Source organism: Silene latifolia, chromosome 11, assembly GCF_048544455.1.
Source record: "Silene latifolia isolate original U9 population chromosome 11, ASM4854445v1, whole genome shotgun sequence".
NCBI classification, from domain to species: domain Eukaryota; kingdom Viridiplantae; phylum Streptophyta; class Magnoliopsida; order Caryophyllales; family Caryophyllaceae; genus Silene; species Silene latifolia.
This window is the reverse complement of record NC_133536.1, coordinates 63,688,627-63,714,600: the sequence shown is the minus strand read 5'-3', so window position 1 is coordinate 63,714,600 and position 25,974 is coordinate 63,688,627. Positions and strand designations below refer to the sequence as shown.

Here is a 25,974-nt window from a genome sequence, read left to right as displayed (position 1 = left end):
TCTTATTAACACTCGATGAGTTAAATTAATTAGCGAATTTGACCTAATTAGATCCTTTAGGCCGTGTGAATGCACCCTCGCGCGACAATCAATCAACATCGTTTTTTTACTCGTTTTCTAACTTGTTTCTTATCCCTTTTCGCAATCACTCGATCTAATCAATGAATCTAACTTAGGAACTAGGTTGGCCGTTGGTTTGGGCCGTGGGGTGGCCGTTTTATTTACCTTTCTCGTTTTGTTTTTATACCGTTTTTTCCTCGTTGTTTCATTGTTTGTAATTTATCGTTTGTTATCGAGTTGTATTTTTTTCAAGTTAGCTTTCTTTTATTGAGTCAAAACCTTTTCAAAAACCTTGGTCTTGTTTGGTTAGACGGTTGTTCCCCAATGCTTGTAGGAGCGTAGTAAACCGCATGTTGTTTAAAGCAACATGGCCCGGTTTATGCTAATGCATGCTTTGGTGCGTAGCCTTATGTCTAATTCGATGAGATTAAGCGCGAGCACGCATTACGAGGAGTGACCCAAGGACCGTGGGTCATGTGAGCCGTGGGCCACCCTCATGTGCACGGTTTTCAAGGCCCAATGGCCGTGTGTTTTGTGTCGTGTTTTGAGTTGTATGTAGCAATTGTAATTAGATCGAGTTGTAATTTATTTATCGTTGTGTCGGCATGAAATGCCTGGTTTGTAATAGGTAGATCCCAACGGCTCCCCCATTCCCCCTTAAGCCTTGTTTGTTTGCTTTACATGTTGTTAGATCAATCAACCCACATGCTAAATTACAACTTTGACAAAGTTAGTTGCATCTAAAACGACATAGAAATTGTTGTCACATGATAGGGTTAAAACAACGTTTGCATATCATACATCGCAAGATAGCTATGACCTTGTTTGAAATCCGACACTTGACTTAGTAGAGGCCGTTATTGACGGGCGGGGTTGGGTGTCCTTATGGGCTTCCCAACACGTACCCTCACCCCTTACTCAAGATCTATGGTTTGTGGTTCCGTCTAAATACCATTGGATTACGAGAGTCATTCAAATCGAGTGATATAGGGTACAAGTCTTTATCTTTAATCACTCGTAGTCGATTGGCTTTATGCTTTTCGATGAAAGGTGTAAAGTTGACTTGAACGGTTCCAAGTTCCCAAAAAACTTGGTGGCGACTCTAATTGGTCTTAATTCGATTCGAAAGAACCTCGAGTCGATTATGCCTGGTGTGGATCCCGCGGACGCAGCTTCCCGAGGGCCTTGTCCACGCTTTGGCGACTCATTTGGGAAAAGAGGACTAGTTACACTTTGTTTCTAGGGTCTTTTCCTCCGAGGTGAAACTTGAAAAGAAAGTGTTGGAAAGTAAAACATTACTCATAGTGCTACGATTCATGCATAAACCCTTAAGGACTTGCCTGGGCCGTCCCAGCGTTTCTTCGTGATGCGTGGGGGGCGACGTCCCACTATGCTCGGAAGCTGCACATTGCTCGCTTCCACTTCGCCTCGCGTGGTTCTTGATGGTGGGGACGATCTTCTAGGTACTTTACCTTAAGACACCTTGCTCTATAAGACCGCAAAAGGATGGAGGGCATAGACCTTCTTATAGAAGACTTGCCGAGACTTAGAGATGTCTAGGAGCATACATCCTTGTAACATAAGAATGACAATGTGCAATTTGTTTTCCCGAGTCTTTTTCGAAAATTCCCATGTCCTTTTCAAAACCGAACTTTTGAACAACTTACTTTCAAAATAGCATGGTTTTAAAAACGCGGAATGCTGCCCAAATAGGACTAGAATTTTCGGCCCAAAATGAGCTTTTATAGCCGGCATGCTGCCCATTTCAAATCTTATTTTCGAATCAATCCTTCGTTTTTCAAAATCAATCCAGAATGCCTCTCAAACCTCAACCAAGCATGAAATGCGTCAAGTTGTGTCCGGGTCATGGCCGTGTTAGGTCGGGTGTGTTTCGTTCTAAGAGTCTAGAACACGACCTTGTTGGGTCAGCCAAGCTCACCTCTTGGGCTTTGAGTCATGTTGGTCGACCTTTTGGTCTAGGATAGTCCACAAAAAACGTCCAAGCTAGGCCCTTTAGGACGTTTCACTCGAACCCATGGGCTATGTTAGCCCAATCACGGGTTTAGTCACACCAAGTCCAGTTTAGAATCGAGTTATGACAGTTTGAGTCATGTCGTTTTGTCGAGTCTAAAATGAACCGATATCTAAATCAAACCGTGAGTCGAACCCTTGTTTAGTCAATCTCAAGTCGAGTCTTTGTTTGAGTCAAGTTGGGGTCGAGTCCTTAAGTGTGCAGGGGCTCTTACTTTAAATATTGACTCGAGACGGGGTTTTCTTGTAGAAAGGCCGCCAAAAACCCGACGTCAAGCAATGGAAGACGCTGTTAACAAGCTCACCGAGGCCGTGAACCTCATGATGACCCGAATGGATGCAATCGAATCTAAGGCCGGTGAAGATTCCCCTCCACCACCGACGATCCGGAAAAACGGTTCAAGTTCATCGAAGACCGTTTGAAGCTCTCCCAGGGGAAGAACATCCACTATGAGAATGCTAGGGCCTATGCCCCAGTTCAGGATAAGTTGCCCACGAACATGGTACTCACTGACATCCCAAAGTTCAAGGGCACCGAAGATCCAGTCCACCATGTTAAGGCCTATAAAGGGTACTTAGCACTGAAGGGAGTACCTGCTGATATGCTCTCTGAAATTTTCGCCCAATCTCTGGGTGAACACCCGAAGGCGTGGTTCTATAATCTTGACCTTAAGAACTTCCCCACTTTCGAAGATATTACGGTGGAGTTCTGTAAGCACTATGCTGACAATGTCGAGATTCAAACCAACATAAGAACACTAGAGGTGATGACACAGAAGGAAAAAGAAGGCTTTACTGAATTCCTCGCAAGATGGCGCGCTGAAAGTGTGAAACTAGCCAAGAAGCCGGATGAAGTTGAAATGGTAGATAAGTTCGTAAAGAATCTACGACCTATTTACCGCAATGCTCAAATACCGTAATTTCGGCTCTTTCAAAGAATTGATAAGAATCGGGATAAAGGTAGAAGATGATGTCATAAGGGCAGAGGCTGAAAGGCCGAAAGGGTACCAAGGGGCCTCATCGTCTAAGGGCAAGGCCCCAGCAACCGCCCATATTGATGAAGCCATCAATCTCTTAGAAGGTCAATCGAAGAAGTCGCAGCGCCAAACACCTAGGGCATTCACCGATATCGGATGCACTTATACATACGCTCTCCAAAGGCTCATAGCCCAAGGAAAGCTGAAGCCTATTGGTCCAACTCCGGACCCTCCCGCTGATCAACAAGGTAAATGGTATAAACCAAATGCCTACTGTGCCTTTCACCAAGGGAAAGGCCATGATACTGAAAGGTGCTATCGACTGAAGCACGAAATCCAAGACATGATTGAGAATGGAACACTCCCGATCCCAACTGTTAAACCCAATAACATCACCAATCCATTTGGCAATCACGCCAACTTTGTTTCTGTCGAAGACAATGTCGATTATTCTCATCTTATCCGCCCATGTCACTTGAAAGGGGTGTTTATCGGGACAATATTTGTGGATTGCTCTGAATTCTTGCCAAGCCCGAAGAATGAAATTCGATTCGGGAGTCTTGCCCTAGAATGTACTCCTCTCGTTAACGAAGTTAATAAAAGACAATTCGATTCACCAACCTTCATCACTGGCGTAGATCCTCAGAGGACTACCTCGGGATGGAGGCAGACCATCAAAGGGATCAAGGACCAGAGCCGAGCATCTAAGCTGACAGCTGAACAAGGGAAAGCTCAAGACCAGATTTGAAAAATTATGAGTCGGGATCTATTTTCTTTCTTAGTCGAGTCGAGTCTAGGACTTTCTTTTCTTGAAGTTGAGTCGTTTGTTCCACGATGACCTAGGATGTGTCCTAGGAATCGTTCCTTCGAGTCTGTTAAGCATTTGCCATTCAATAAAAGTTGCAGTTTCGTTTCCAAATATGTCTTGTTTCCCATCCTCAATCATTCCGAAATATGATAAAACTCACAACACACTCAAAGGCATCCCTGGGGTAGAAATATGTCCTGTTTCAAAATATAAGGTACACTAGGATCCCGTGTTTGATTCCTTTACCTATTCCATGTCTGGTGGTAGAAAACCTCCATCTGAACCAACGTTTGTGATAAGCTTTTAGATGATTCTATGACGAACCCGGACTACCTCCTTGTTTCCCCTATCGATGATGGAAGGCAAGCCTTTCCCCAACAAAATCATCCCATCTCTGAAAGAGAGAAGAAACCAACCCATTCTAACAAGGAATTGTTAGTTCTGACCCAAATTAGTTGGCGAAGCCCAGTTTTCAAGGTGTATCCATTTATGACTAAGAGAATGAATAGAAGATCATTTTCAAAGAGAGAAAAAAAGATGAAAAAGAATGAAAAAATGAGAAAAAGAGAAAAGTTGGAAAAATGAAAAAAAGATGAAAAAAGAATGAAAAATGAGAAAAAGAGAAAAATTGGAAAAATGAAAAAAAATGAAAAAAAAAGAAAAATGAAAAAAAGATGAAAGAAAAAGAAAAAAAGGAAAAAAGATGTTGAAGTTATTGCGGAATGCTTTTTGGTTGAATGTCGAAGTTACGGAAGCCAGAAGTCAGTCAAGTACCCATAGTTGAAGTTCAATGGGCGAAGCCCAAAAACTTAAGTAGTAACCTCTTTACCCTCTAAGTCCTTCCCGACACGATTCAAGGGGATAGTCGGGAATTTTGAGAATCATTCCGCTTGTGTTGTTACACCCAACCTTTAGGGTCCAGACATGGAAATTTGAACCCACATCATTTTTCAACCCATTTGCACTCGTGGTTCATCAAACCCGAGACACCCATTCCAACCACATCAGCAGCCATAGCCCTTGGCCTTAGCACCACAAAACAAACCTTCAGAATGATGGTTAACCATTCCAACTTGTTATTACCAAGCTCCACATCCCAAAAGATCCAAGCCTTTTACACCTAACCCCAAACACGGGATTTAACGGTACTTTACAGGCTAGAATGGGATATGACATGATACCTTAGGTGAAACCTTCGAGTGTGTACACACAATCAATATGCCAAGTTTATGCACCTAGATCGAACTACGTCGGATTTGATTTCGCTCCACGCGAATACGTAGGCAGTCCTTCAGAATAAGGGATTCAATCCACTCATCAACCAAGTTGTCACCTTGTCGGTTTTTTACGGGTCCTAACCAAGTCCAAATGAAGCCACCTTTGTTTGAGTCGGTCTTAGCACTCGATGTAGGCTAGGATAAGGATATAGGTTCAGATGAGTAGTGTCAAGTCTCGGAATGAGCTTTATTTAACGGTGTAGGCAAAGATGCTCAGTCATATAGATGTGAGTTTGTGTTGGGAACAGAAAATATGAAAAACCCGCTGAAAAGAAAGAAGGCGTGGAAGAAAAATAGTAAAAGCCCGCTGAAAAGAAAGAAGGCGGTGGCAAGAAATGATGAATACTCGCTGAAAAGAAAGGAGGCGAGGAGAAGAGTGGCAGAATGTTCCCAACAAGAGTGATGTGTGATGTCTAAGTGCTTTCATAAAATCAGTCCGTGTTTAGTATCTGGGCGAAGCCAACGTTGTTGCTCCGTGAGTTTAATCCACCCTGTCAATGCCAAGTGATCTTGATTCCCATGTGCCCTCGGGAGCACGCCCATGCCATACGATATCTCCGTCCTAAGTTCGACGACCTTGTGATTCCCATTTGCCATGTTTTGGCACCAGAATGGCCAATTTACATTTCTACCCCCAACAAGTCAATATTTGAATTAAAACCCGTGCACACTTACGGTTTTATTTTCCTTTTTTTGTTTTACGGTAGCGGGCTACGCCCACGTTGTTTACGGGTCATACGGAGTGTCTGAGTCGTATTTCATGCTCACCCATCAAGGTTCGATTTCAAAACATTTCAAAATTTCAAAATTTCAAAAACTTTTCAAAATCAAATTTTGGGTCGACGACCCAACATCCAAGTAATTCATGTCAAATTCAGAATTCGGGTCGATGACCCAATTATTCAAAATTTTCAACATGTTCAAATTTCGGGTCGATGACCCAGTCTTTCAAACTCAAATTTCGGGTCGATGACCCAACATTCCAAGTGATGTCAAATTCAAACTTCGGGTCGATGGCCCAGTTTTTCAAAATTTTCAAATTCAATTTTCGGGTCGATGACCCAATCTTTCAAATGATCCAATTTCAAGATCGATGACCCAAATGTGCTTATGTGATAATTATTGCTAGTACATTTTCCGTGTTTCAAATATAGCAGGATATGCTTCAACTGGGGGCTCTAAAGTCTTCGACTTTAGAGCCATTACAAATCAGGGCTCTTCGGGCCGTTGGCTTCAGAGACCATTATCAAGATGTAAAGGATGATATCCACCAAGAATTCAATTCAATACAAGAGTATGAAATGGAAGAATTCCGTAGCTGAAAGCAAATGATGAAAGCGGCGGCAACCTCCTTGGAAAGTCCCGTCCCATTCGGACAAGTGCCAGCAGATGATAAATTTTGGGCAAATGTCAGCAGATGATGAATTTTGGACATACGCCAGCGGATGATAAACTTTGGGCATGTGTCAGCAGTGCCGAACTACGACGCGGGTTTGATTCCGTCAGAAACGGATACGTAGGCGCCTAAGGATAAGGCTCAATCCACCATATATGCAATTTTATGGGTCGACGACCAACGGCGATAATTTGACACAACAGAAGCGAGAGTCAATCCCCAACGAAGTTTCAGGTATGGTCTCTTCTTATGGTCAAGTAGCTTATATACGCAAGTCTAATGGACTATAAACGACCCGAAGAATCCTCAAAGAAAAGGACTGGGGTATACTTTGACTTTCGCCTTGTCCAAGCCTCAGTCAAAGTGGGGGCTCTGTAGATACCCGTATCCGTCGATATTGGAATTTATAGAGAACCCGACAAACACCCGATGATGATAGGACACATGTATTCTTTAGTTGTCATTGTCATTATTTGGAGCTCGTTTTACGATGTAAAATGGGCGTCGTCGATGAAGTATTTTATTAATTTAAATGATATTTAAATTAATGTTTTTTTTCAATGAGTTCATTTTATTAATTTAAATGATATTTAAATTGTGGCTTTTTTAGGTGAATTCAATTTATTTTATTTTATTTTGAATTTATTTTCCCAAGTTTATTTTATTGAAAATAAAATAAATAATTGATTTGAAAAATCATTTTATGAGTATATTTGATTTGAAAAGTCATTTATTTTAATGGGTTAATTGATTTGAAAAATCGATTTGAAAATCGAAAAGAACTCGTTTTGAACACTTGTTTTTGAGCTCGATTTTAGCTCGGTTTTTGAGCCCGTTTCCTTTACGAATTGGCACGAATATCGAGTACACTAACCAACCTAAGCCTCTACCCATCCACCCTTGTTCGAACCCCCTATCCACGGCCCAAATTCCATCCCCAAACACCTCCCCAAACAGCCCGCAACAAACGAGCAGCCCCCCTGTTTTGGCAGCTCAATCTCGAGCCCAAAACCCGCTCCAAACACTACCAAGACCCGTACCCATTAACCCTAACCCATACCCTAGTATCCTACCCATATTATCCTAGCTTAATCACCAAGAAAACCCCCAAAACGAACCCTAGAAACCCCCCCAAAAGCTGCTGGATAGCAGCTATGTTCAGCAAGCCCGATTGCCTCTCCCTCTCTTTTAACCTACTTTAACTCCTTATAAATACCACCCCTTCACCATACATTCATTCCTCTAAGTTCTCCATACATCCAAGCATCACACACAAGCTTCAAACCTCAGAAACAAACCCTAATTGCCTCCCAAAAACCCTAAACAAAACCGACACACAAACTGAAACTGTTTGTGTGTCCTCTTCGAAAACCCACTCGTTCCTCCATCAAACCTCCATAAAAACTCGAGTTTCTTATTCCTAATTAACCACATAACATCCATCTACACGTTAGATAAAGAATTACGAGCCAAATTGCCCTTGAGAGTACACGAAATCCCTCGAAAAACAGAGTGAAATAACACTCTGTTTTCGCGGTTTCTTCTTGTCTGTCCAGTTCTGTTTGTGCTCGTTTTTCGAGCCCAATAACCCAAAACGAGCAGGGGTTGCTTTAAGATCCTTGTTCTCCTCTCTTTCTAGTTTCCAAAACATCTTTCGGATCGAATTTTCGTCGTGAAACGAGGGAGATATCACTGTTTTAAAATCGCTGTCCAGAAACTTTCCAAAACCCGTGTTTGCTTTGTTCTTCGTCGACGACGGCCTCTCGAGATAAAATCTACCATCGATTACGACCCAAGACGGTGTCAACGATACATGTAGGTTGAGGGTGCATCAAATCCCCTTCTCTTCTCTCTTTTTATTTCGTTTTTTATGCCTTTTTTATTGTCTTTTTTTGTTTGTTTTTTCGCTTGTTTATCGATTGTTTTAAATTAACTATGAAACTAGTTAGTCCGAGTATGAGTTAAAGTACCACTATGAACACCCGCGTTGACTTGAGATGGGAAAAGAAACCGCTACATCTGTCGGTCGTACACCCCCGTCTCATTTACATATCCTCGTGTTCAAAGTAGGGCATAAATAAAACAATTATCTAACTTCGTTCTTCGCTTTCGACCCCCTTTTGTTTCGGCCAAATCGACATACCCTAGGACCCGTTGTATGTTAGTTTAACCTCTGATTGTTAACCTATGACATATTTAGATAACATTAATTTAATTTAATAACCTAATTAGACACGATAGGTGGCTTTGACGTAAGTTATAAAATCAATCGACGATTCTGTAAATAATTGAATGCATCTCTCTCTTTCACCTAATTTCTCGCTAGTATAAGAGTGCGTGATTAGCACCTTCTTATTGACACTCGATGAGTTAAATTAATTAGCGAATTTGACCTAATTAGATCCTTTAGGCCGTGTGAATGCACCCTCGCGCGACAATCAATCAACATCGTTTTTTTACTCGTTTTCTAACTTGTTTCTTATCCCTTTTCGCAATCACTCGATCTAATCAATGAATCTAACTTAGGAACTAGGTTGGCCGTTGGTTTGGGCCGTGGGGTGGCCGTTTATTTACCTTTCTCGTTTTGTTTTTATACCGTTTGTTTCCTCGTTGTTTCATTGTTTGTAATTTATCGTTTGTTATCGAGTTGTATTTTTTTCAAGTTAGCTTTCTTTTATTGAGTCAAAACCTTTTCAAAAACCTTGGTCTTGTTTGGTTAGACGGTTGTTCCCCAATGCTTGTAGGAGCGTAGTAAACCGCATGTTGTTTAAAGCAACATGGCCCGGTTTATGCTAATGCATGCTTTGGTGCGTAGCCTTATGTCTAATTCGATGAGATTAAGCGCGAGCACGCATTACGAGGAGTGACCCAAGGACCGTGGGTCATGTGAGCCGTGGGCCACCCTCATGTGCACGGTTTTCAAGGCCCAATGGCCGTGTGTTTTGTGTCGTGTTTTGAGTTGTATGTAGCAATTGTAATTAGATCGAGTTGTAATTTATTTATCGTTGTGTCGGCATGAAATGCCTGGTTTGTAATAGGTAGATCCCAACGGCTCCCCCCATTCCCCCTTAAGCCTTGTTTGTTTGCTTTACATGTTGTTAGATCAATCAACCCACATGCTAAATTACAACTTTGACAAAGTTAGTTGCATCTAAAACGACATAGAAATTGTTGTCACATGATAGGGTTAAAACAACGTTTGCATATCATACATCGCAGTAGCTATGACCTTGTTTGAAATCCGACACTTGACTTAGTAGAGGCCGTTATTGACGGGCGGGGTTGGGTGTCCTTATGGGCTTCCCAACACGTACCCTCACCCCTTACTCAAGATCTATGGTTTGTGGATCCGTCTAAATACCATTGGATTACGAGAGTCATTCAAATCGAGTGATATAGGGTACAAGTCTTTATCTTTAATCACTCGTAGTCGATTGGCTTTATGCTTTTCGATGAAAGGTGTAAAGTTGACTTGAACGGTTCCAAGTTCCCAAAAAACTTGGTGGCGACTTTAATTGGTCTTAATTCGATTCGAAAGAACCTCGAGTCGATTATGCCTGGTGTGGATCCCGCGGACGCAGTTCCCGAGGGCCTTGTCCACAGAGACAGTCTCTTGTCTCATTCACGTTTTTCGCAACTAGGGAGCGAAAACGGGGACCAAAATGCAAACTAAAAGCACCCTTATACTCCTAAACAGGTTTCTAACCTAATGCAAGCATCAATTTCACTCAAAAATAGGCAAATCAAGAACGCCCAAATCGACTTCGGAAAGGTTAGGGTTTTGCCCTAATTCAATCAACGAAAAAGCAAACAAATTCAAATGGAAGCAAGAGGATTTACATACGGGATCAACAATGGAGGTCTTTTGGCAATTTCTTATGTTTTGTCGAAGAAGATGAAGGAGAATGAGGAGTTGCTGCTTCTCGCGTCATTTTAAGAAAATAAGGAGAGGCTCCTTACATCGCACAAAAGCTCGTGCCTCTTTGAGGCGATCCTAGCAATTTCAGCGAAATTTAGGGCTTTGGCCCATATTCACACAAATCCGCTATTTTCACAAATTTCAAATGACTGGATTAAAAATCGTTATTTTCAAAAAAAAAAAAAAAAAAAAAAAAAAAACAAACAGCAAATGCCGAAATTAAAAATTCGCTATTTTCACAAATTTCAAACGTCAGACTTAAAAACCGTCATTTTCCTTCACAAATGGCGAAATTCAAAACTCGCCATTTCTCACAAATTTCAAACGACGGAATTTAAAACCGTCATTTCCATCACATATACAAAATGGCGAAATTCAAAATTCGTTATTTTCAAAAAAATTCAAAATGACGGACTTAAAAACCGTCATTTTCTGTGGACATGGCCCACCTGAGTATGCCCAGCCAATTTTTGGACAACGGCAGCGGATCTTTTTTTGAAAGTCACGCTCGGCGGCGTAAAAATGCTTTCGACCGGATCGTTTTAGATCGGTCGGTTTCGTCTCGACAAGGGTCTCGAAACGATGCAAGAGATGTTCGGAGTCGCCACCAAGCATTTGTGGGATGCTTGGAATCCGTTCGAATCCACTTTATACCTCGGTCAAACGAAGCACAAAGCAGTGTTTGACATAAGTACTAAAGATAAGGAATCGTCCCTATTTAGCATCATATCTCTAGAATTACTCTCGTACGCCCTGGATAAGGTCGTCCACTATCCAAAGTTTCTGAGTACGCGGTGAAGGTACGTATTGGGAAGCCCTTTAATCGGACACCCAATCCCGCCCGCGGTAGCGGCCTCTACTGATCGATATTGGTTGGTTAGATGCAAAAGTTGATAAAACGGGTAAATGCATGAATGCGCATCCACTAGTTTGAACCTAACTTGTGAGCTTTCTATGTCGGTTGTTTTAATCCAAGTATCAAGTATTTGATGTCGAGTTGGATTTAATGTTGATTTGCATGCAAGACGGAAATTAAACATCCATTTACCAAATTAGGTTTATGGTGCATAACGTGATCCATTTGTCTTAGTAAGGCATTTTGCAAATATGATGTTGAGTGAGCAGATTCGTCATCTGATCCGTCTTGTATTCGAGCTAACCGAAGTCGGGATCAACAGACGATGAAAGACGTCTTCTGACCTGGTTTGAAAATAGAAAAATGAGTGGCCTGTTTTGGCGCGGGTCAACAGACGATGAAAGACGTCTTCTGACCATTGAAAGGGTTTGTAAAACGTATTGAAAAATGGGTGTTTAAACCCGTCTTGGTTTGAAAGGACCGTTTAGGCCGTATTTGTGTTGATTTGAAGAAAGAGACTCGAATAATCGCCATTGTTTTGACAATATTCAATGTCGGGTTCGGTTTTCCAAGCTTGACATGATTAGTTTTGAAAATGATTATGAACTAATTTTTTTAAGTTCATTTGTTTGTAATTAGTCAACGTTCATCATCGTACTCGGGTTAAAATCCGACATGGTATTTGGTGTTAGAAATCTATATCTCTTTACTCAACATATTCATAATGTTATAATTTTAATTTAGTCATAAAATTAAAAGATGATCTTATGCATGCAAACAATAAAAGATTTAAAGAAGAAATCATCATCTCACATTGATATTTCGGTTTATATGGGCACAAGTGAGTTCACCTACTCACTTGTTCTTGAGCTTCCTTAAGTGGATGAACAAGGATTCAAGTAGAGAATTCCTCCCAAGGTTTTATACCCAAGATAACAACTTAATAAAATTAATATTATTATTACTAGAACAATATTAATTTTGTATAAAAATTGACCCAAAAATATTATTTGGTCTCTCAATTATTTCGGTTAAGAGAGAGGGAAGAGAAGGAAGATTTTATCTCTCTAAAATTCTAATTTTTAGATGAATGAATGAATGATACACTAAACTCTTTTGGTAGTGTATAATAGGTAAAAATAAGGAGAAAAAACATTGTGTTCTCCTCTTTGAAAAACCGGGTGGCATGGGGAAGAAGGGACCAATGCATGCACAAGGTGGTCTTCACAAGATTATGTAGGGTTGCATGGCTAGGTTTAGAAGGAAATGATTATGTTTACCACTAACATAATCAACACAATATATTCCTAATCCTCCCCTTAATTTCGGTACATATAGATAAAATGGACTCCATTTTATTTTTGTCAATTTGTCAATTTGTCACATGTCACATGTCACATAAAATTGTTATGTATTTTTAACATATTAAAAATCAACGCATTAATAAAAATACGTCATATACAAAAATCGACTTAGTAATTCATAATTACTTGTACCAAAATATTTTACCAATTATAAATCACAACATCTTGTATTTATAATAACTTATTCATTCAAATGCAATTGTTTCCTTAAACAATAATTTCATCTAAGTAATTAAAACAATTTGATTACTTAGACCGTATCTTATTTAATCAAATTACAATGAGACACGTAAATATTACTTCCAAAATCGTCCGTCAATTTTAAGTAATTTAATTAACCCGTATCGTCATACGATCAATTAAATGATCAATTAAGAGTGTTACCCTTTAGGTATGACCTAAGGGGATCAATCGATCACCACCGTCGTAAATGCGCGAAAATGTCAAACTCTAGTCAGCCAATCATTACCGATATGTGTGGACCAGTTGACAGTAAAATATTACTTCCCAATTGTATTCTTTAAAATGAGACTTAAACATGTGATCATCATGATCAAAAGTTGTGATCGCATTATTGTCGGAGGACACATATTCCAACAATCTCCCACTTGTCCTCGACAAGTGTGCGTCACCAATTCTTTTGTCCTATTACTATCTCCCACTCAATGCAAGGTGTCTTTCAGGTCGTACATGCAAGTGATCATATCGAGAGTGGTTTCCTCGATCTGGAGAATAACTGATTGACCGGATTTTATCTGTCATAGATATCTTCCGAGCGTGGCCACGCATTTCCAGTTCATTACTTCTCGAGTGGCCCTGAGATATTGTTATAACCCTGACTAGGGGTGGACAATTCCTATCGCACTCATTCCCTTCGACTAGCCACAGCCATCATAACCCAAAATATGCCCATTTGACCCCATTTACGAAGGTCGTAGTAACACAAATCAAAGTTAATCTGAAACTGTGCCATCTTAGGTGAATAGTCTTTAGTCAAAAGAATCGACTCATTAGAATACTATAGTAGCTCTCGCCACGACCAGGCTATATAAATTTGCCAGAACTCTATAAGCGGTCATAAGGCCCGACAAAATGTTCCTAACAGTCTGCCTATGTGATCGACTAGTCATTCTCATATGACTCCATGGCACTTGAACTTGCCATCAATCGCATCACACTCTAGTCACTTCGAGACGTCACCTCATATAAGTAACTATGGGGCTAATACAATGCTAATCCGTGTTCATTTTAACGGGGTTCAATTGTCTCTACAACCCGTTTGGATGTAACAATGTATAAAGTGAGTTAATGATAACTCAAACGACAAATGTCGACATCACATTCGGGTAGTCAATACCATATTACAACCTTGTGATGCATATCGTAAGTGTGTAAACACTTGTTGATTGCAATAGAAGTTTAACATGCCGTGTGTCCATGTGTTCAAACCTCTTATGATCGCATTTTCCTTTACGTTCATGTTATCTTCTCATAGCATGAACCTCACTTAGTACATATAGGTTCCCAACCTCTGTTTGGGTTCTTTATCTTGAAAGAACTTCCTGTCGATTATCACATAACCAATGAATTTGCGGTGAATGATATAACTTGCAGTGATCAAGTACTCCCCCCACTCATAATGCACTAGGTAAATGTTTTGCAGAGTCTTGCAACAATTGTCAAGATGATTAGCCTAGCACTTCTCACAAGTTATAGCATATTAGAAAATATTAGTTTTGAGTAACTTCTTACTTCAACTAAGTACTTTCCAAACCTTTTATTTCTCCTTTTAGCTTGAAAGGCTTAGGATTTTCATAAATCCTTACGTGTTGTTCGAACTTTAATATGTGCAACCTCTTGACACATAACAGAGTGTTCTGTCCAACACTGAAATTGCTCATCGGATTCTCCTTGAGAATTCATGATGTTTCTTCTATGGCTTGCCAATGATCCATCATGCTCTTATGCATATGATTCATTATTGGACATGTGCATGATTATTCTAATGGCGGAAACATTAGTAACTAATAATCATGTGATCAACCATTCTTACGTTCAATGAACGACCATGACTGCTAATGGCAATTCCATTTTCATTGTCATGAATAACCTATGTTTCTCGTTGATTCGATGTGTATATCTCAATAATTATCCAACATCTCATGATGTAATTGGATTCATCATAGTCCATTTTCATCCAGAATTGAAAACTCAAATACTTCTTTGTGAAGGAAAGTATTAGCTCGTCATTCTCAATGAGTAATGAGTTATAAACTTTTACAAGATGATTGCTCCCACTAAATTTCATGTCTTCACATGATAATTTCCAAACTCCCACTTAATTCCACATGTTTCGTAATTGACTACTCAATTGAAACATTTCAAGAATTGAAATATATTGCTTTGCTAACTTATTAAGATAAAACCATATATGTTCCCATCATATCCTTTCAAAATACCTATTTTGAAGAGGTCTCATCTTAACCTTATGGAAAGAGATTTTAATCTCTAACTCATTCATTTTATAATGATGCGTAGCAATGTCATTATTTAAATATGACTAATATCTAATACACGTCCTTCAAAATACCCTTTTCTGAAGGAGGTTTAACCATTTCATTTTCATAATGAGGTTAAGTAATGACATTAGCGTGGTTAATACTTAACTCAGCTATTCTGGATATCGGTATATCAATCCTTGCAACTTCTAGTCATAAATCTCATTTATTTTCTAGGATGTAACTTCGATTCATTTAGGCTCTTAAGTAAATATCAATGTTGAAACTATTGGTCATACGTTGTTCATAAACTAGCCAAATTTCTCGTTGACACTTTTCATTAGTCATTTTCATCCAAAACTTTCTTTTGGTGTCCTCATGTAGTTATCTTAAGAACATGTTCTTTTGATTACTTCATTTGGCCTCTTTTGTCATATAGATCTCATCTATTCGAGACCATAGATCTCATCTATTTAAGTATACTCCCTAGATAAGTATACCAATCATTCTTTAGTAGATCATGTTTATTCAAGTACACAAATTTGCATTGTGTTCTTCTTTGTGTCTCCATTTTTCTCCCACTCTATCTTTAGAATAAATACACTAGAGATTCAAAGATAGCTTATGAGACACAAATAATAATTTTGAAGTATAAGGAGGACTATCTCATAGGTTGACTAATAGTTTTAAATTTGATAAGTGTACTTGGTAATTGACATTCCTTTGAGAGAGTTCTTCAACTCAATATCACTTTATAATTGATCATATACAAGCCTTAAGCTTGTGGACATATAATGAATCCCATCATTATAGTTACTGATTAGATCACTTTAAGTGAATGATCATATGTTTCTATGAGCAAGCGGATAAAGACGAATTTTAGAACAAGGATAAAATACGATAAAACGGGTGACTTGGGTTGCAAACCAAGCCACCATTATCCAAAATACAACCAATATCCAAAATACATTTCCATGTCGAACACGGAAATCAAAAGGTTCTAAAATCCGAAACATAAATTAAAATAAGACAATAAAAGACAAGCTTCATGGAAGCTACTCCTAGCTTCTCGATGGTTTCTCAAGCTTGCTTTTCTTTTCCCTTGTCCTTGCTTGGTGGAGGCCCTATTTACAATAAAAAGGGGATACATTATCACAACTTTGTATCACAATACCATAGTTGAATTAGAAACATAAAAGAAAGGATAGTCATTTACCTACTGGAGTGATCTTTCCAGCCTTAATATCACCAAGGTATTTGGAACAATTTCTTTTCCAATGTCCAACACCATTACAATAATGGCATTTATCAAGAGGACCCTTCTTGATTTTGGAAGTGCTAGCTTCATAAGTCTTAGCTTTGGTGAAAGTGGGAGCTTGCTTCTTACCCTTCTTCCCATTCTTCTTGAACTTCCCCTTGCTTTTGGTGCTAATGTTAAGCACATCCTTAGGTGGGTTCACATTTAACCCCATGTCTCTTTCGGCTTGCACAAGTAACTTGTGCAACTCTTCAAGAGACACGTCCTTGTCTTGCATGTTAAAATTCACCCAGAATTGAACATATGCCTTGACTTTGGATAAGGAGTGTAGAATCCTATCTACAATGAGTTCTTTGGGGATTTCAACTTTTAGAATCTTCAAAGTCTCGACTAGCTCCATTAATTTGAGCACATGAGGGCTAACCTTTTGGCCCTCTTTGAAGTCGAGATCAAAGAATGCCGCGGCCGCCTCATATTGGACGATCCGCGGAGTTTGTGAAAACATTGTCACAAGCTTGGAGTAGATTTCATTAGCGGTGCCCATTTTAAAGGTTCTCCTTTGGAGATCTGCCTCCATCGCAAAGATCAACACATTTTTCATTGCGGCGGACTCCTTATGGTAAGCCTCATATGCTTCCCTAGTGGCGGCGGTCGACCTAGTATTAGGTTCGGGTGGAGAGGCCTCGGTAAGGTAACGAAGCTTGTCGTCACCTTGGGCGGCTAGTTTGAGTTGGGCATCCTGATCGGTCCGTTTCGTGTTCACAATTAAATAGATGTGGTCGTTGGGTCACGTCCGACTCAAAACACAATTTATACCTTCACAAACAACTCTACAATTAGTAAAGAGGCAAGTAAAGGTCGGATCCCAAGGGACGGGAATTGAGATGAGATTTCTATTGAAACTAGTGGTGTCTTAGGGGTGTCACAAATTGGGTTGATGTAGAAAGTCACTAACTAAAATAGCAATGAAAATAAACAAGCAAGATGAATTAAAAGGGTTGTAAACAATTGATAAAAAGCACTAGGGTGTCATGGGGTCATAGGGGAATCATGGGAATTGATCATAAAAACATGTTCTCAAATTATAAGCAAGCAATTATTGTTGTGATGGATTGAGTTGGGTTATATCTTACAATCCTAGGAAAGTTTGGGTCCCGGAGCCGAATCGTTTAGATTGTACAACACCTACAAGTCGACTTAATCTTCCCTACTCAACAACATGCATGGTCTAATGAGACTCGAGTTGGTTTATGTCTTACAAGTCTCAATGAAAAGATAGGTGATGGGTAAAAAATGCAAGGATTCATAGGCTCGCATTTCATCAAACATAACATGTGCATGAGTTGAGATCAAAACAAGCAAGCAAATAAAACATGAAAGCATATTAATTTAAGCATGAATCATTCCCCATGTTGGTTTCCCCTAATCACCCATTAACCCTAGCTAAGAGACTACTCACTCATTATCATGTTGATCATGCTAGCAAGGTTGTCAATCATACCAACAAAATGAAACATGATGAACAAATGAAAGTAATTAACAATAATTAAAAAGGGATTAAGAGGATTATACCTACTAATGATTCCAATAATAAAGCAAAGATAAAAGAAGTACTTGATGCTTGATTGAGAGGTTGTCAATCTCCCAATAATAACCCAAATAATCTTCAATTACCCAAAATAAAGGATGAACAAAAGAGAGATTAAGGAAATAAAACTTGTATTAAAACTTGATTAATTGTTGATTACAAAACTAAAGAGAGATTTGATTGGTATTAACTACTCTAAGAATTGATAAGAAGAACATGCTCTTCTAATTAGACTAATGGGGTATTTATAGTGGAAATTAGGGGGATGCATTAGGGTTAACTAAGGGCTAAACTAGTAATTACACTTTTTAGATTGAGCAAGGAGGAGCCGGTATTTTTCGAAGGAAGGGCTTCTTTCTTTGTAGCTGGGAGGAGACGAAATTGTGCTGTACAGGAATCCGTGCGTTTTGGAGTCGAGACGGGCGGATTCTGGCGGTCGAACACGGGCGGTTTTTGAGGAATCCGGGCGGATTGTGGTGGTGGCAAACCCGAGCGTCTTGGGGAGAAACCGCACGGATTGTGCATGCGGAGGACGGCCGGATTGTAGACAATCCGCACGGATTGTTCCTCAGCAAGATTTCTTCTTCTTTTCTTCCCTTTTCTTCATAAATTCCTTGGGGATTTCCTTGGGGACTCAAGGATCCTTTCTCAACATTGCTCATCTACTATAATATGTACAAAGGCCTTCTAATCTTGTCTCTCCTTGATGCTTGGTAATCGGATTCGATCAATTTAGTCTCGTTTTGCCATGAAAATGCAAGATTTGCACTCATTTCCTACCAAGGGATCAAAATCTCAAAGAGTATGCAAAACAAAGAACTAAAGATAATAAATGACCCAAATATGCACTAAAAAGCATGAGAACAAGGCTAATTCGGGGGCTAAATATGCGCTAATTATGGTCACATCAAATATCCCCAAACCGAACCTTTGCTCGTCCCGAGTAAAGAGGTGACAAAGACTAGGACCATTATTTAAAATAACCTAATAACATAGCCGATATGAGATAATTAGCGGGTCTCACTCCGCCCCTTCAACTCACAACAAGACAACCATGAGGTAGGATGCCTTCTTGCAAGGCAAGGTGGGTCTTGCCAAAATGGCGACACATCCAAACATTAAGCACACAAAATCACATAATGGATGCATCTACAAAAGGAATAGCCACTTCCTCATCAAGCGGCGGAGGCACTAAAGAGGAACAAATTTAAGAGCATGTAATCCTTCACAAATACTAGTTCAACAAATTACTAAGGCTAAGAGGATGGCACTAAATCACCTCCAAATGGTGTTAAACTAGACTACTTTCGTCCTCAATTTCCAAATGCTTTCGTCAAGAGCGATCGGATGGTGGTGGAATGATGATCCCTATGATGCTAGTAGCATATGACATGACAAGTCTCGAATTTCTCTACAAAAGTAAAGGTCATGGATCGTCCCAAGCTCGACAAAGTGGCTTGACAAAAGGGCTTTTTGGGAATGAAATGCTCCAATCGTTATAAACAAAGGGTGGATATGACTAGTATTCAAAATTGACCTCATTCAACTTTCAAATTTCAAAAATTTAAGATGGGGTTTGTCCCTTCCGGGCTAGTATCCTTTGCTTTCGCCAATCGCTTATTAGGCAACCGGTTAACCTCTAGACAATAGCTTTTCGGGGTGATAGTCACTCTGTCTCTGGGCGGCCGAATTCACAACCGTGTGGGGGCCCAATTCAATGGATCCCGCTCCAAAGCACATCGAAGTGGTACGCCTCCGTCAAAACAATTTAATTTCTCAACATTCAACAATTCATAACACTTGAGGTTTCCTTGGCATTAAATTACTTCCACATGACAAAATTCTTTGAAATGAGCACTTCAAACTTATTGATAGAAAGTATTTTTGAGTTGCCTTACCACAAGGTCAATCAAGGTCACCTAGACAAGTTAACCAAGTCCACATCGCATCACGGGGTTGGATAGGTGACTCACATGCAAACCCTTGACTAGGCTTTGGGTCATGGGTCAAAAGACACTAGTATGACACTATCTAGGGTGTTTTACAACCATTCTAGTAGGCAAAGTCTTAAGTTGAAAAAGTATTTGTAATGGCTTAGTTGCTCTTGTCAAAGTTCCCCATTAGGCATTTTTTCAAAACTTTTAACTAAATGCAACTACATGCTATGATGCAACTAATATAAACATCCTAATGAAAGTGATTCTATCAACTAATATGACACATAAACTAAATGCAAGTCCTAAGTTCACATTGTTATACCGCATCAATCAAAATAAAGCCACATAGTCATTAACATAAAGAGGAAAAAGGAGATTGGAAAGATCATACCATGCGGTCTTCATGATCCTCATGTCTCGGATGTGGCGTAGTCAATCAATGTGAACAAGGATAAAACAAACACAATATATACAATAATATATACAAGACTACACTACAAAGGGAAATGAACATGTTTTTGGGTTTCCAATTTTTCAAATTTTTATGATTTTCTAAATTTTTCAATTTTTTTGTATTTTTGAATAAGAGTTAAGTGTTAGAATTCCCATACCCACACTAATATGGGCATTGTCCTCAATGGCCAAAATGATGGGAAATTATGCAAAGATGATGCATGATTTCTACACTAAATGCAATCTACACTAATATACACTACATGATGCATGGTTTTTTTGTTTATGACGGAGAGGATAATTTAGATTACCTTCCGTTGTGTATGCATTAACTTCCCCAAACCGAGTGAGACACTATTGCTAATGTCCTAAGGATGGGTGTAGTTCATGCACACACTATGCAATGCATGAAACTAATTTGTCATTTTGGATTTTGAAAGTGGGAACAATAAAATGAGAACACCTCAATGGTACCGAGGTGCGAGTCCTCTATGGTGCTAGGACTACTCCAACAATGATCAAGAAAAATAATTAAAAACAAAGAGAGAAATAGACAAACCATGAGAGGGTAGGGGCCTCCAAAGCTTGCTAATCTTCCACCATATCATCATTATCATCACTTTCCTCATTAGAAGTGGTCTCATTGCCACTTCCCTCTTCATTTGCTTCTTCACTTTCTTCTTCACCTTCTCATCATCTTGCTCACCATCCTCTTCTCCTTCTTCACTTGCTTCCTCATCAATGTTATCATCAACCCTTCAATTTGTAGTGTACCCAAATCGATTTAAAGGTGAAAGGCTTTGCCTTTATGAATTCAAAAATCGACTCAAAGGTTGAAGATTTTGTGCTTGGTTTTGATTTTTATTGAAAAAGGAGTGATTGATTTGTTGTTGAAAGGATGATTTGATTTGATTTTGGTGAATGTAGTTGAGGGATTTTGTTTTTGTGATGGAGAGGATGAGGGTTTTGATGTTTTGGAGTAGTGTTATGAATGAATGAATGAATGAATGAAGGTGGGAGGGGTTTTATAAAGCCCGAAAAATTCGAACTGCAGGGGCAATCCGTGCGGTTTCTGCTCGAGACGGGCGGATTCTGCACTTTCTGGGTTGGGAAAAACTCACCTAAAGACGGGCGTCTTTCCGTGAAGACGCTCGGATTCGCTGACACGGGACGGGCGGATTCTTCAGAAGACGGACGGATTCCTTCACAGGGATTTTTCTTGTTTTCCTCAGCCAAGAAGACGGGCGTCTTCCCTTCAAGACGGGCGTATTTTCAGAGACGGGCGGTTTTTGATGCAAGACGCCCGGATTCTCTTACAGTCAAAAAATTTTAAAACTTCAGCTCATTTCAGGTCGTGCGTCTTCTACCCAATACGGCCTGATTGCATGAAAACGGGCGGATTCTCCTGAATCCGCTCGGATTCGACCCTTTTGTACCCGGATTCAGTTCCATCCGTGTACAATGCGTATCCCTTGTCATTCTTCCATTCTTCTTCATATCTCGTGTTCTTCATTGTGGGTGCACTACTAAGGCATGGATAGCCTAGGCAATTGCTATCCCCACACTAATATAAAGCACTACACATCAATTGAGACCATTAGTCCCTCCCTCACTTCTCTCAAACATGACAATTATCTTGATCAAAGTAAATAAAAATCCAAAGATGACAAAAATGCAATACAAGAATTGAAATGCGAGTTAGGGAGTTAGAAATATTTACAAATGGTGGTTTAGGGAGGACTCCACCAAACTCTCATTCTTGATGAAATGTCAAGGGGGCATGTTCAAGGTGTTGTTGATGTTGCTCAACACCTTGAAGAAATAATCAAAAGCTTGTTCATTATCGTTATAAAGCTCTTCAATAGACCTTGGTCCTTGTTGTCGGTCTTGATCGATGGCATTACCAATGTAGGGATTAAAAATCCCTTCAAATTCGTCGTCCCAAAGACCACAAACTTCATTAAGTTGATCATTGAAAATCTCTTGATTTGATGGAGACAACTCTCCCAATTTCTTCTCTTGGCCAATGAGGCCATCCTCTTCTTCTTTGCTTGATTTTGATGAGCTTTGCAAGCTCTCCTTGTCACAATTCACTTGCTCTTTGAATAGAGCATCTTCAATTTTCTTCTTCCATTGGAGTTCCGACTTCTTCCTATCATCCTTCCGGCTATAATGATCAATCATGAAACATGGTTCATGCAAACGAGGAGCTCTCATAGTTTTGTCAAGATTGAAGGTTATGCTTTCATCTTCCATTTCTAGAGTGAGCTCACCATGTTTCACATCAATCACCGCACCCGCGGTGTGTAGGAAAGGTCTTCCTAGAATGATTGGAATGTTGGAATCTTCCTCCATATCAACAATGACAAAGTCCACCGGGATGAAAAACTTCCCAATTCGTACGGGGACATCTTCCCATATCCCTAATGGTGTCTTCGTCGATCTATCGGCCATTTGGAGTGTGATATTGGTGCATTTAAGCTCTCCCATCCCCAACCTTTTACTCACCGAGTACGGCATAACACTCACACTAGCCCCTAGATCACATAAGGCTTTGTTGATCGTTGTGTCGCCAATGGTACACGGTATTGAGAAGCTTCCCGGATCCTTTAGTTTCGGAGGTGAACTCCCTTGAAGTATTGCACTACTCACCTTAGTGAAGGCGATAGTATCAAGATTCCGGATCGACTTCTTCTTTGTGAGGATGTCTTTCATGTATTTCGCATAGGCCGGCACGTGATTGATTAATTCCGTGAAAGGAATCGAGACTTCCAAATTCTTCACAATTTCCATAAACTTTCCAAGTTGGTCATCAAATTTGGGCTTGGCTTGACAACTTGGAAAAGGAAGTCTAATCACAATGGGCTCCTTCTCCTTGACCTTGTCTTCATTTTTCTTTGAACTTTCTTCTTTTGATGATTCTCCATCTTTGGAGTTTTGCACAATTTCTTCCTTATCACTAGCTTCCACAACTTCATCCTCAACTTGCTTCTTCGGTGCTTCATACCTTGTACCACTTCTCAAGTGAATGGCACTAACCGTTTCATGTCTTGGGGGATTACCTTGAGGTGGTACTTGCCCCTTTTGTCTTTGTGATCTTGAAGATGCTAGTTGAGTCAATTGGGTTTCCAACATCTTGGTGTGAGCTAGGATGTTGTTGATGGTGGTTTCCTTTGCTTGGCTATCTTTTTACATTTGAGTGAAAAATTCTTGTTGATTCTTTTGCATTTGGAGGACCGCTTTTTGGACATCAAAACCTTGGTCATTTTGGTGATTGTATGGATTTTGATTTTGGTAACCTTGGTTTTGGTTGTAAAAGGGTCTTTGATTTTGGTTTCTCATGGGAGGTGGGGTGTATGTTGTTTGAGGGTTTTGAACATTTTGGCTTTTGTATGAGAGATTTGGATGGAATTTGGTGTTTTCATTGTAATAGTTGGAATAAGGGGTAACACTCTCGTATGCTTGGAAAGCATTCACTTGTTTATTTGTTCCCCTACATTCACTTTGGTCATGTCCCAAAGTTCCACAATTCTCACATATCCCACTTGGGATTGATGAAGATGCCGTCATGGCATTAACATGATGCTTTGGTGATTTTGAGACTTCTTCAAGTCTAGCCATAGCTTTTTCAAACTTCAAATTGATTGTATCAATGTGAGCACTAAGTTGAGCACCCAATTGAGTAACGGAGTCCACTTCATGCTTTCCTCCTCTAGTAGCCTTGCGAGGTCTACTATATTGTGAGTTATGGACCGCCATTTCCTCAATTTTGTTCCATGTTTGATTGTCATCAACTTCGGTGAACATTCCATTTGATCCCATGTTGAGAATGTTCCTTGAATCTTCATATAAACCGTTCCAAAATTGTTGTACCAAGAACCATTCGCTAAGTCCATGGTGAGGACATGAGCGACAAATTCCCTTGAACCGCTCCCAAGCTTCATACAAAGATTCTTCATCCCTTTGCTTGAAACCCGTAATTTGAGCTCTTAGCATGTTAATCTTTTCCGGTGGGTAGAATTTTTTGTAGAAAGCTAGAGCCAACTTCTTCCGAGAATCAATTCTGAGAGTGGCCTTATCAAGGCCCTTCAACCATTGTTTCGCGGTGCCAATTAGAGAAAAAGGAAATAAGACCCATCGAATTTGGTCTTGAGTTACACCGGTTTGAGAAATCGCATCACAATTGTCACAAAAGGTTTCCATATGAAAATGAGGGTCTTCACTAGGCATCCCCCAAAATTGGCTCCTTTCGACTAATTAGATAAAGGCGGATTTGGCAATAAAATTTCCAGTTAGATGTTGTGGTGTGGGAGTACCATTGGGTAGGTTCTCCTCGGTGGGTACGGAATGTGATGAAAACTTAGGCATTGTAGGTTGATTTTGGGTGGTATTTTGTAATGGGTTCTCCTCGCCTTCTCTTGCAAAAAGGGTTGATGAACTCAATAGTTGGTTGAATATCTACAACCTCACTAATACCTCTCAAATTCCTCCTAGCAAGTCTCCTATTGGTTGTCAAATTTCTTTCAATTTCACGGTCAAAAGGTAACAAATCACCTTGTGACCTTCTAGACATGCAAAATATCAAACAACTTGAAAACAATTAGAACAAACCTTGAAGAGTTTTACTTCCCCACGGCAAAGAAAGACACAACTAATAACAATGTAAGAAAATCTAAATCAAGTAAACACCATCCCCGGCAACGGCGCCATTTTTGATCGGTCCGTTTCGTGTTCACAATTAAATAGATGTGGTCGTTGGGTCACGTCCGAATCAAAACACAATTTATAGCTTCACAAACAACTCTACAATTAGTAAAGAGTCAAGTAAAGGTCGGATCCCAAGGGGCGGGAATTGAGATGAGATTTCTATTGAAACTAGTGGTGTCTTAGGGGTGTCACAAATTGGGTTGATGTAGAAGGTCACTAACTAAAATAGCAATGAAAATAAATAAGCAAGATGAATTAAAAGGGTTGTAAACAATTGATAAAAAGCACTAGGGTGTCATGGGGTCATAGGGGAATCATGGGAATTGATCATACAAACATGTTCTCAAATTATAAGCAAGCAATTATTGTTGTGATGGATTGAGTTGGGTTATATCTTACAATCCTAGGAAAGTTTGGGTCCCGGAGCCGAATCGATTAGATTGTACAACACCTACAAGTCGACTTAATCTTCCCTACTCAACAACATGCATGGTCTAATGAGACTCGAGTTGGTTTATGTCTTACAAGTCTCATTGAAAAGATAGGTGATGGGTAAAAAATGCAAGGATTCATAGGCTCGCATTTCATCAAACATAACATGTGCATGATGAGTTGAGATCAAAACAAGCAAGCAAATAAAACATGAAAGCATATTAATTTAAACATGAATCATTATTCCCCATGTTGATTGATACGTGCATTTTGTATAGCCTTTTTAGCCTATTTTATGCACGTATTTCTATGCTTTTATCGTGGTTTTATGCTACGAATATGCCCCGAATTGCATACTTTGGAAGTTCTTGTATTAATTGCAGGAATGAGCTTAGAGTTGCGGAATCAAGCCT

The 25,974-nt window shown here is 39.7% G+C and overlaps 1 non-coding gene across 1 annotated transcript; it reads left to right on the top strand.

Moving 5' to 3' along the window:
- The first annotated feature begins 24,311 nt into the window (after positions 1-24,311).
- On the top strand, positions 24,312-24,418 carry LOC141616473 (small nucleolar RNA R71). The gene has a single exon (XR_012530820.1). It is a non-coding gene; the product is annotated as a small nucleolar RNA R71 (small nucleolar RNA).
- The last annotated feature ends 1,556 nt before the right edge of the window (positions 24,419-25,974 follow it).